Genomic DNA, 13,437 nt, shown 5'->3' with positions numbered 1-13,437 from the left:
GAGAAATCTTCCATTCATAGCATTCAAGTAATATAACTAAAAACTCATGGAATTTGCATCAAAATCTTCATGTTGAATGATTTAAGACAAGCATGACTATTTGGCCCAAATGATTACTTAAGGCTCAAGAAAATGCATAAAACAACTAAAAATAAAAGAAAAAGGCTAGTGAAACTAGCCTAAGATGCCTTGGCATCACAACACCAAACTTAATCCTTGCTTGTCCCCAAGCAAGTTCTGAATTATTGAGAAGAAAGAATGAAACAGAAAGTAAATTCATTAGCCATATCAGTAAGTAATTGACATTGATTAATGGGGTGTTCATGCAGAAAGTTGTTGCAGCATCACTTTATTGTTTCTTAGGTAAGAATGTCACTTTTTATGTTTCCACTAAAACACTGCTATGGCCTCTTGTTATTCACATATCCTTGGCAAGTTACTTTTCTTTGTTTTTCTTTTTCTTTGAGCTTATTTGCTCCTTGTTGCTCAGTGTCATGTGTTGCACAAGCCTTTGGCATTTTCTTTTTCTTATCAGTGCACTACACATATCCACTACAGGCATTTTAGTTCACATTTCTTCTTGAGACATTGGTACCCAGCACCTCTTTGTGTGACTAAATGTTTTGTATTTAGGTTGCTCTTGATAATGGACTTTTGGTTGATAATCCCGGGTTAGTTAACCCAAGTTACCAAGTGTTGAAACACTCCTCAGAACCTATTCATCCAAGCATATCCTTAATACATAAACACCACAGGCATTTGTCTCAGAAGTTCAAACCATTGGTGCCTAGCTTATTTTCTCAATTTTTTTTGCTTTTTGGTTGCCCTTTTTCAGTGGCTTTTTCTTCTTCTTCTTCTTTCTTTTTCATGGCCAAAGACATTTATTCATCAAGATCCATAGACAGCATCCTAATTTCCACTAAAAGTGACAATTCTAACTTTATTTCTTAGTGAGCTGACTATTCAATCAAACATGCATACCACCACTTAATCTTATTTGATTTCTTACTAAATGGAATTGAGTTACTTTTGTTCAAACTTTTCTTTTATTTTTTTTTGGAAACAGAACAAGCATGGCAAGCATACATTTAAGCAAGTGAAGTTTATCCAGACACTTAGACTATCACTTATTTGGAAATTAAACAAACAGACAAACAAAAACTGCAATGACTCAAACTTAAAGCAGGGGTGCATGCAAACTTCCAATATCAGCAATTCAAAGTACAAGCAATTAAGTAACAATACAACCTTTTATCATCTTCTTTGTTGTTCATCATCCTTCCTAGCCTTGGTGTTCTCTTTGATGATGATGTATATTCCTTCCATGAGATTGATTGTCTTCCTGCAAAGCTATTAGAAGTTGCTTGTTCCCCAAGCACTTTGAGAATTGGTTAGCATGCATGGATGTTTGTAGGCCTCTGAACTTAGATTGGTGTGTGAACACCAAACTTAGTTCCTTGCCATATGCAGCAATTTGGATCATATGCAGAAAACCTCATGTGCTTTTATTAAGAAAATAACTATGAACTAGAAAAAGAAACTATGAACTAGAAATTAAACTATTGTTTAAGTAGTTTCCCTGATTGGTTGGAGCTAGTGACTAGTCATGCTGAGGTAGAAATGTGCTTTTAATGAAGTTTTTGGTGGAACACCAAACTTAGAATCTCACATTCACCCTTGAATTGTTTTGGTGTGCAACACCAAACTTAGCTCCTTGCAATACAGATAAATCTACTTAACTCTTTTATTGAAATAACTAGAAAAGAAAAACTACCTTTGGTTGGGTTGCCTCCCAACAAGCGCTTCTTTAACGTCATTAGCTTGACATGCTGTTCCTGACTTTCTTCCTCTTCCTCCAGTTTGTTAAGAGGAATGACTTCAAGTGGATAAAGGAGCTAGTTAGTGCCCCTTGTTGTGAATGCTTCTTTCCAGCAAGCTTTCCCTTGTGATTGGCTTGAGTGAACTTGCTTGTTGGCTCAGGAGTTGGATTGTTCTTCGACCTTCTCTTCTTCATGGATATGGTCCTTTGTTTCTCGGTCACAATCCTCATTTTGGTGCTTGTTTCTACTGCCTTCACATCCTTGATCTCAGAACTTGGTTGTTGTTGGACAGTTGGAGTATCCTGTTCATCAAAAGCTTCCTGAATTTGTGGTTCAATGAACCCTTCCTCTTTGCAACTCTCTGTGTCATTGGAGTGTGATCTCCCTTGATTGACTTTCTCCCTTTCTTGTTCTTCTGATTCCTCCCTTGGGTTTGCCATGGTATCACTAGAAGAATTGTGGGTAGGGATTTGCTTTGATAGATATCCAATTTGTGCTTCTAGCTTTTGAATGGCAGCACCTTGATTTTGTAAGTTGGATATCACTTCTTCCTTAAAGCCTTTCAAATCGGCCACATCTCTGCCCATAGTTGCAAGCATTCCTTCTATCCTGTTTAATTGATCTTGAAATTGTTGGTTCGGATTGGGTTGATGAGGTTGATTATCTTGGCTGTGATATGGTGGTTGGGAGTATGTGTTTTGTGTGGGCTGATAGAGTCTTTGGTTGGAGTGTTGGTAGTGGTATGACTCTTGTGTGTAGTGGAATGAGTCTTGTGGATAATGAAATGAATTGTATGAATTTGAGAAGGAATTTTGTGCTGAGAAATGCTCAAGTGATGAAGAATTTGGATATGTAAAACTAGGAGGTGAGGTTGGATAATTCAGAGGTGATGGCTCTTGATGAATGGGGTGTGAATAAGTGAAATCTCTTTGGTTTTGATCTTCCCAGCCACAACTTGAGTAGTGATCAAATTCACCAAAACATGGACCATTTTGTGGCTCTGGGAAGTACCCCGTTTCCTGTTCTTGATACTCCCACCCACCATGAGCATAATAACATGAATCATTCTGTGGTGGTGGAGAGTTTCTCATGAATTTTGATTGACCAAAAGATGATGGATACTCCTTTCTTTTTTGCAATGTGCTCAGTCTCAAACAATACTCATCCAAAGATAGTGGAAATCCCATAGTGAGGCAATATCACAAACAGCTAGTGGTTAGTATGCTAACAAGTGAATAAGCAAAGAAAACAAATTAAAATTTGCAGAAATTAGCAGTAATAAACTGAAACAAAAACTATTAACAAAAGAAAAGAAAAAATTGCTCAATCTAGTTAACTTCCAATTGGAGAATTGTCAATCGAAAACCAATCCCCGGCAACGGCGCCATAAACTTGATGCGCATAAACTAGTTATGCTACGATTTAGGAAATTGCACGATCGGCAAAATTCCTTCCGGCAAGTGCACCGGTTATCGTCAAGTAAAAACTCACAATAGAGTGAGGTCGAATCCCACAAGGATTGGTTGAGTGAGCAATTCGGATTAGAAGTGTGTTCTAGTTGAGCGAAATCAAGATTGAGATGAGAATTGCGGAATGTAAAATTGGCGGGAAAAGTAAATGACAAGAAATTGAAATGGCGGAATCTTAAATTGCAAGGAATTAAAGAGTAGAAACTAAATTGCTGAAATTAAAAGGGAATGGGCGTGTTGCATGAATTGAGTTGCAGAATGTAAAGAGAAAGTGGAAATCAGAAATGGGGAATTCATTGGGTTATAGGAGATATTGAGATCTCCGAATCAAAACATGTTTATCTCTTCCTCAACCAATGCGTTCATTGAATTTTGCTTGGCAATCTTATATGATTGGATCCCAATCCCTTGGCTCACCAATTCTCTCTAAAAACAAACAAATTCCCAATCCCTTGGTTTAAATGTTCATAAGAAGAGATGATGCTTGATCACTGATTATACCACACAATTTCATGAACCACAATTTGGTAGGATTACATGTCACAATATCCATCCAAACCCCAATCCAATTCACTGTGAGAAAGCTTCTCTAGCATGAATCCTCCATTCCTTTCCCAAGGCTCCGAAGGATTCCAAGTATGGGTAGTTTCTTTCCCAAGACAACTACTCAATGGAATTAGATCGAGAAGCTTTCTAACAAAATTCAAGAGAAAAGATTGAAGAAGAAGATAAACTATTATTGATTCATTGAATTACAATAGAGCTCCCTAACCCAATGAAAGGGGGTTTAGTGAATCATAGCTCTGAATTCAATTACAAAGAAAAGGAAAACTAGCTAAAAGTGAAGGTAAAAGTCCTCTCTAACTTAACTTCTATCCTATTTATACACTTTCTATATTGAGCTTCAGTTGTGCTTCTTGGGCTTTGAGGCCTCTCCTTGCTTTCCTTTTGCCTTGGGTTTATGATCCATAATCTTGATGAGGTTGTTGATCCAAATCCTGTAACATTTATTGAGCCAACTTAGTGATAATCAAATAATGACACATGACTCAATAAATTGAGATTTCAAACTCATCAATCCTTCAGGCCCAATCCCATAAACCATGATATTCAATTGGGTTTCATACCAAAGTAAGTTTAAGTTAATATTTGTGCTCAAAGACTAACTTAACTCACAATATTTTTGGCCCAGAAACCTTTTCCAAGAGTGGCGTTTAAGTTGTAGTTTAAGCTTAAACTGCAGCTTAAACGCCAGACACTTCCAGTGAGGCTTTTTGTAGAAGCACGTTTAAGCTTCAGTTTAAGGTTAAACTGAAGCTTAAACGTGGAAATGGAAGAAGGTAGCCCTGGAGAGTCATGTAGTCGAACACGTTTAAGCTTCAGTTTAAGGTTAAACTGAAGCTTAAACGTGGAAATAGGAAGGGCAGCCCTGGAGGTCGAACACGTTTAACCTCCAGTTTGAGGTCAAACTGGAGGTTAAACGTGGAAAAGGGTGGAGGCATACTGGAGGTCGAACACGTTTAACCTCCAGTTTGAGGTCAAACTGGAGGTTAAACGTGGAAGCTTAGAATGGTAGCCCTGGAGGTGTCGAACACGTTTAACCTCCAGTTTGAGGTCAAACTGGAGGTTAAACGTGGAACTGGAGAGAGCAACCCTGGAGGAGAAAAGCTGTCGAACACGTTTAAGCTCCAGTTTGAGGTCAAACTGGAGCTTAAACGTGGAATGGCTCCCTGGTACTCTTCCTGGTTCTGGCGTTTAACCTCCAGTTTGAGGTCAAACTGGAGGTTAAACGTGGAACTCCTCCCTGAGTGGCATTATCATTCTGGCGTTTAACCTCCAGTTTAAGGTCAAACTGGAGGTTAAACTTCAATTCCAGCATTTCTTATCCTTCATGATTTTGACGTTTAAGCTCCAGTTTAGGCTTAAACTGGAACTTAAACTCCACATTTGATATTCAAGCTTCCTTTATTGATTTTGTTGCTTCCTTGCTTAGCCTCTTCTTCCCTGAAATCATCCAAACAATTGCATCAAAGTCTTGCAAAATTTCATGAGAAATCTTCCATTCATAGCATTCAAGTAATATAACTAAAAACTCATGGAATTTGCATCAAAATCTTCATGTTGAATGATTTAAGACAAGCATGACTATTTGGCCCAAATGATTACTTAAGGCTCAAGAAAATGCATAAAACAACTAAAAATAAAAGAAAAAGGCTAGTGAAACTAGCCTAAGATGCCTTGGCATCACAACACCAAACTTAATCCTTGCTTGTCCCCAAGCAAGTTCTGAATTATTGAGAAGAAAGAATGAAACAGAAAGTAAATTCATTAGCCATATCAGTAAGTAATTGACATTGATTAATGGGGTGTTCATGCAGAAAGTTGTTGCAGCATCACTTTATTGTTTCTTAGGTAAGAATGTCACTTTTTATGTTTCCACTAAAACACTGCTATGGCCTCTTGTTATTCACATATCCTTGGCAAGTTACTTTTCTTTGTTTTTCTTTTTCTTTGAGCTTATTTGCTCCTTGTTGCTCAGTGTCATGTGTTGCACAAGCCTTTGGCATTTTCTTTTTCTTATCAGTGCACTACACATATCCACTACAGGCATTTTAGTTCACATTTCTTCTTGAGACATTGGTACCCAGCACCTCTTTGTGTGACTAAATGTTTTGTATTTAGGTTGCTCTTGATAATGGACTTTTGGTTGATAATCCCGGGTTAGTTAACCCAAGTTACCAAGTGTTGAAACACTCCTCAGAACCTATTCATCCAAGCATATCCTTAATACATAAACACCACAGGCATTTGTCTCAGAAGTTCAAACCATTGGTGCCTAGCTTATTTTCTCAATTTTTTTTGCTTTTTGGTTGCCCTTTTTCAGTGGCTTTTTCTTCTTCTTCTTCTTTCTTTTTCATGGCCAAAGACATTTATTCATCAAGATCCATAGACAGCATCCTAATTTCCACTAAAAGTGACAATTCTAACTTTATTTCTTAGTGAGCTGACTATTCAATCAAACATGCATACCACCACTTAATCTTATTTGATTTCTTACTAAATGGAATTGAGTTACTTTTGTTCAAACTTTTCTTTTATTTTTTTTTGGAAACAGAACAAGCATGGCAAGCATACATTTAAGCAAGTGAAGTTTATCCAGACACTTAGACTATCACTTATTTGGAAATTAAACAAACAGACAAACAAAAACTGCAATGACTCAAACTTAAAGTAGGGGTGCATGCAAACTTCCAATATCAGCAATTCAAAGTACAAGCAATTAAGTAACAATACAACCTTTTATCATCTTCTTTGTTGTTCATCATCCTTCCTAGCCTTGGTGTTCTCTTTGATGATGATGTATATTCCTTCCATGAGATTGATTGTCTTCCTGCAAAGCTATTAGAAGTTGCTTGTTCCCCAAGCACTTTGAGAATTGGTTAGCATGCATGGATGTTTGTAGGCCTCTGAACTTAGATTGGTGTGTGAACACCAAACTTAGTTCCTTGCCATATGCAGCAATTTGGATCATATGCAGAAAACCTCATGTGCTTTTATTAAGAAAATAACTATGAACTAGAAAAAGAAACTATGAACTAGAAATTAAACTATTGTTTAAGTAGTTTCCCTGATTGGTTGGAGCTAGTGACTAGTCATGCTGAGGTAGAAATGTGCTTTTAATGAAGTTTTTGGTGGAACACCAAACTTAGAATCTCACATTCACCCTTGAATTGTTTTGGTGTGCAACACCAAACTTAGCTCCTTGCAATACAGATAAATCTACTTAACTCTTTTATTGAAATAACTAGAAAAGAAAAACTACCTTTGGTTGGGTTGCCTCCCAACAAGCGCTTCTTTAACGTCATTAGCTTGACATGCTGTTCCTGACTTTCTTCCTCTTCCTCCAGTTTGTTAAGAGGAATGACTTCAAGTGGATAAAGGAGCTAGTTAGTGCCCCTTGTTGTGAATGCTTCTTTCCAGCAAGCTTTCCCTTGTGATTGGCTTGAGTGAACTTGCTTGTTGGCTCAGGAGTTGGATTGTTCTTCGACCTTCTCTTCTTCATGGATATGGTCCTTTGTTTCTCGGTCACAATCCTCATTTTGGTGCTTGTTTCTACTGCCTTCACATCCTTGATCTCAGAACTTGGTTGTTGTTGGACAGTTGGAGTATCCTGTTCATCAAAAGCTTCCTGAATTTGTGGTTCAATGAACCCTTCCTCTTTGCAACTCTCTGTGTCATTGGAGTGTGATCTCCCTTGATTGACTTTCTCCCTTTCTTGTTCTTCTGATTCCTCCCTTGGGTTTGCCATGGTATCACTAGAAGAATTGTGGGTAGGGATTTGCTTTGATAGATATCCAATTTGTGCTTCTAGCTTTTGAATGGCAGCACCTTGATTTTGTAAGTTGGATATCACTTCTTCCTTAAAGCCTTTCAAATCGGCCACATCTCTGCCCATAGTTGCAAGCATTCCTTCTATCCTGTTTAATTGATCTTGAAATTGTTGGTTCGGATTGGGTTGATGAGGTTGATTATCTTGGCTGTGATATGGTGGTTGGGAGTATGTGTTTTGTGTGGGCTGATAGAGTCTTTGGTTGGAGTGTTGGTAGTGGTATGACTCTTGTGTGTAGTGGAATGAGTCTTGTGGATAATGAAATGAATTGTATGAATTTGAGAAGGAATTTTGTGCTGAGAAATGCTCAAGTGATGAAGAATTTGGATATGTAAAACTAGGAGGTGAGGTTGGATAATTCAGAGGTGATGGCTCTTGATGAATGGGGTGTGAATAAGTGAAATCTCTTTGGTTTTGATCTTCCCAGCCACAACTTGAGTAGTGATCAAATTCACCAAAACATGGACCATTTTGTGGCTCTGGGAAGTACCCCGTTTCCTGTTCTTGATACTCCCACCCACCATGAGCATAATAACATGAATCATTCTGTGGTGGTGGAGAGTTTCTCATGAATTTTGATTGACCAAAAGATGATGGATACTCCTTTCTTTTTTGCAATGTGCTCAGTCTCAAACAATACTCATCCAAAGATAGTGGAAATCCCATAGTGAGGCAATATCACAAACAGCTAGTGGTTAGTATGCTAACAAGTGAATAAACAAAGAAAACAAATTAAAATTTGCAGAAATTAGCAGTAATAAACTGAAACAAAAACTATTAACAAAAGAAAAGAAAAAATTGCTCAATCTAGTTAACTTCCAATTGGAGAATTGTCAATCGAAAACCAATCCCCGGCAACGGCGCCATAAACTTGATGCGCATAAACTAGTTATGCTACGATTTAGGAAATTGCACGATCGGCAAAATTCCTTCCGGCAAGTGCACCGGTTATCGTCAAGTAAAAACTCACAATAGAGTGAGGTCGAATCCCACAAGGATTGGTTGAGTGAGCAATTCGGATTAGAAGTGTGTTCTAGTTGAGCGAAATCAAGATTGAGATGAGAATTGCGGAATGTAAAATTGGCGGGAAAAGTAAATGACAAGAAATTGAAATGGCGGAATCTTAAATTGCAAGGAATTAAAGAGCAGAAACTAAATTGCTGAAATTAAAAGGGAATGGGGGTGTTGCATGAATTGAGTTGCAGAATGTAAAGAGAAAGTGGAAATCAGAAATGGGGAATTCATTGGGTTATAGGAGATATTGAGATCTCCGAATCAAAACATGTTTATCTCTTCCTCAACCAATGCGTTCATTGAATTTTGCTTGGCAATCTTATATGATTGGATCCCAATCCCTTGGCTCACCAATTCTCTCTAAAAACAAACAAATTCCCAATCCCTTGGTTTAAATGTTCATAAGAAGAGATGATGCTTGATCACTGATTATACCACACAATTTCATGAACCACAATTTGGTAGGATTACATGTCACAATATCCATCCAAACCCCAATCCAATTCACTGTGAGAAAGCTTCTCTAGCATGAATCCTCCATTCCTTTCCCAAGGCTCCGAAGGATTCCAAGTATGGGTAGTTTCTTTCCCAAGACAACTACTCAATGGAATTAGATCGAGAAGCTTTCTAACAAAATTCAAGAGAAAAGATTGAAGAAGAAGATAAACTATTATTGATTCATTGAATTACAATAGAGCTCCCTAACCCAATGAAAGGGGGTTTAGTGAATCATAGCTCTGAATTCAATTACAAAGAAAAGGAAAACTAGCTAAAAGTGAAGGTAAAAGTCCTCTCTAACTTAACTTCTATCCTATTTATACACTTTCTATATTGAGCTTCAGTTGTGCTTCTTGGGCTTTGAGGCCTCTCCTTGCTTTCCTTTTGCCTTGGGTTTATGATCCATAATCTTGATGAGGTTGTTGATCCAAATCCTGTAACATTTATTGAGCCAACTTAGTGATAATCAAATAATGACACATGACTCAATAAATTGAGATTTCAAACTCATCAATCCTTCAGGCCCAATCCCATAAACCATGATATTCAATTGGGTTTCATACCAAAGTAAGTTTAAGTTAATATTTGTGCTCAAAGACTAACTTAACTCACAATATTTTTGGCCCAAAAACCTTTTCCAAGAGTGGCGTTTAAGTTGTAGTTTAAGCTTAAACTGCAGCTTAAACGCCAGACACTTCCAGTGAGGCTTTTTGTAGAAGCACGTTTAAGCTTCAGTTTAAGGTTAAACTGAAGCTTAAACGTGGAAATGGAAGAAGGTAGCCCTGGAGAGTCATGTAGTCGAACACGTTTAAGCTTCAGTTTAAGGTTAAACTGAAGCTTAAACGTGGAAATAGGAAGGGCAGCCCTGGAGGTCGAACACGTTTAACCTCCAGTTTGAGGTCAAACTGGAGGTTAAACGTGGAAAAGGGTGGAGGCATACTGGAGGTCGAACACGTTTAACCTCCAGTTTGAGGTCAAACTGGAGGTTAAACGTGGAAGCTTAGAATGGTAGCCCTGGAGGTGTCGAACACGTTTAACCTCCAGTTTGAGGTCAAACTGGAGGTTAAACGTGGAACTGGAGAGAGCAACCCTGGAGGAGAAAAGCTGTCGAACACGTTTAAGCTCCAGTTTGAGGTCAAACTGGAGCTTAAACGTGGAATGGCTCCCTGGTACTCTTCCTGGTTCTGGCGTTTAACCTCCAGTTTGAGGTCAAACTGGAGGTTAAACGTGGAACTCCTCCCTGAGTGGCATTATCATTCTGGCGTTTAACCTCCAGTTTAAGGTCAAACTGGAGGTTAAACTTCAATTCCAGCATTTCTTATCCTTCATGATTTTGACGTTTAAGCTCCAGTTTAGGCTTAAACTGGAACTTAAACTCCACATTTGATATTCAAGCTTCCTTTATTGATTTTGTTGCTTCCTTGCTTAGCCTCTTCTTCCCTGAAATCATCCAAACAATTGCATCAAAGTCTTGCAAAATTTCATGAGAAATCTTCCATTCATAGCATTCAAGTAATATAACTAAAAACTCATGGAATTTGCATCAAAATCTTCATGTTGAATGATTTAAGACAAGCATGACTATTTGGCCCAAATGATTACTTAAGGCTCAAGAAAATGCATAAAACAACTAAAAATAAAAGAAAAAGGCTAGTGAAACTAGCCTAAGATGCCTTGGCATCAACAATCCTTAGAGTAAAGCAACAGTTGAAACAACCCGTTCACCTGCACATCTCAGCATGCACCGAGGATGGTGCAATCTTTAAGTGTGGGGAGGTTGATATCGATCTCCGTGGGTTAGTACATCCCTGTCTCAACACCAATGTTTTAATTTTCTTTGTTAAATTAGTTGTTGCATTTGCATATTTATTTGATTTTATGCATTTAGTTACTGCTTGGTTAAATTAATAAGTTTCTTTTTAAGACCCTATCTTTGAAAAAAATTTCACTAATTTAAATTGAAAAAAAAATTTTTTTATGTTAAAACTTGTTTGAAGTTGTATTTGGAACATGGTTTTTAAGCCAAAGAACACACAACCTGTGAGATTTGAGCTTATTTATATGGTTACATTATTTAACCATAAATATTTTATTCCTGTGTGTTTCCTTCTCTATGATTGTAATCTATTTTTTTGTTCCATTCTACATGTCCAATATTTAGTGTATTTACATGCTTGCATATAATTGAGGCCATTGTTTGATTTTAGCTCACTTATCCCAAAATTAGCCTACCTTTTACATCACCCTTGTTAGCCCCCTTGAGCTTTTAAATCCCTTCTGTTTTATAACCACATTACTAGCCTTAAGCAGAAAAACAAAATAAGAATCCCAAGTTGAATCCTTGGTTAGCTTAAGATAGATATTGTGTAAAATTTAAGTGTGGGAAATTTTATGGGAACATGGGATGATATGAAAAAGTAGGGAATTAAATTGAATAAGTTATTTGAAAATTTGGGAAGTATGCTCATGTGAAATCAAAATAATTAAATTACCATGTGCATTGAAGAAAAATATATTAAGTAATTAAATAAGGGGATACAAAAAAAAAAGAAAAGAAAAATGAAAAAATACCCCAAATGCAAAATAAAAAAAAAAAATTCAATGCACATGGGACAAAATTCAAAAATAAGTTTGATACATGAGCATGTAATACAAAAGTGGGAAAATTTTGGGTAGCTAGGTAAAGTATTTTTAAATTATATAAAGTATGTATATGTTAGGTGAGATCTTAGACTAATCAAGGATTCACTTTGTTAGCTCACTTAGCCTTATATATATATACCCTCACCCTTACCTTAGCCCCATTACAACCTTGAAAAGACCTGATGATGTTTGCATTGGTACATTAAATTTTTGTTGATTGGTTAGATGAAGAACAAGGTTTAGAAAGCATGACTAGAGAAGGGTAGAGTGAATTACCCTATACACTTGAGATATTAGAGCGATATACACTTCCAGTGAGGGTTCAACGCTTAAATTCTATGTTCCCTGCTTTCATGAGCTGTATTCTTACAAGTTCACTTGCTTTTTATTGTATGATTTGAATTAGTGGAAATTGGTTTGTATTTGTCTTGGAGAACTTATTTACTCTTAACCAAGTAAGCAAAAGCATTTAGCATGTAGTTGCATTTCATATCATTCCTCTTCATTTTTATAGCTTCTCTTGAGCTTAGCATGAGGACATGCTAGTTTTTAAGTGTGGGGAGGTTAATAAACCACTATTTTATGGTTTATCTTGTACTCAATTGAGTGGTTTTTATTAACTCTTTACCCACTTATTCATACTATTTGCATGGTTTTATATTTCCTTCCTAATTATGTGTTTTGATTGAAAACATGCTTCTTTGATCTTATATTTGCTTATTATTAATCCTCTCTTATTACCATTAGATGCCTTGATATGTGTGTTAAGTGTTTTCAGATATTATAAGGCAGGAATGGCTTGGAGGATGGAAAGGAAGCATGCAAAAGTGGAAGGAATACAAGAAGTTGGAGAAATTGCTAAGCTGTCCAGCCTGACCTCTTCGCACTCAAACGGCTATAACTTTAGCTACAGAGGTCCAAACGACGCGGTTCAAGTTGCATTGGAAAGCTAACGTCCGGGGATTTGATTTGACATATAATATGCCATAGTTGCTCTGACGCTAGGCGACGCGACCGCGTGACCCATGCGGCCGCATCGCAGTGACGGAAATCAGCGTGTTTGAATTCTTCTCAAGCAATTTCTGGGCTGTTTCTGACCTAGTTTGCGGCCCGGAAAACACAGATTAGAGGCTATAAAGTGGGGAATGCATCCATTCATAGAGAGGCTCTCATAATTCACTTTTTATATTTTAGATGTAGTTTTTAGAGAGAGAGGTTCTCTCCTCTCTCTTAGGATTAGGATTTAGGATTTCTCTTAGTTTTAGGAGTAACTCTCGATCCAGGTTTAATATTCCTTTTACTTTTTATTTCTCTTTTACTTTCAGATACTCTCATGCTTTTATTTGTATTTGATTTATGTTGCCCAATTGGCTTATGAACTTTTCCATGTTAGATTTTACTACTTTGAATGTATTTTATTTGAGGTATTCTCAGATTTAATTTTGCTTTGCTTTATTTATATTGATGCTTTTTAATTTAGATATTTTCTTCCTTTTGGCAAACTCATTGTTGATTGAAAATTGGTTTTCTTCATTTCATTAATTCAAATTCCAATAACTCTAGTCTTTCCCAAAGAAAGACTAGGACCTGAGGAATAAAAATT

Source organism: Arachis ipaensis, chromosome B1, assembly GCF_059453495.1.
Source record: "Arachis ipaensis isolate K30076 ecotype BB chromosome B1, ASM5945349v1, whole genome shotgun sequence".
NCBI lineage: Eukaryota > Viridiplantae > Streptophyta > Magnoliopsida > Fabales > Fabaceae > Arachis > Arachis ipaensis.
The sequence above is the reverse complement of the archived record's forward strand: the minus strand, read 5'-3'. Positions refer to the sequence as shown.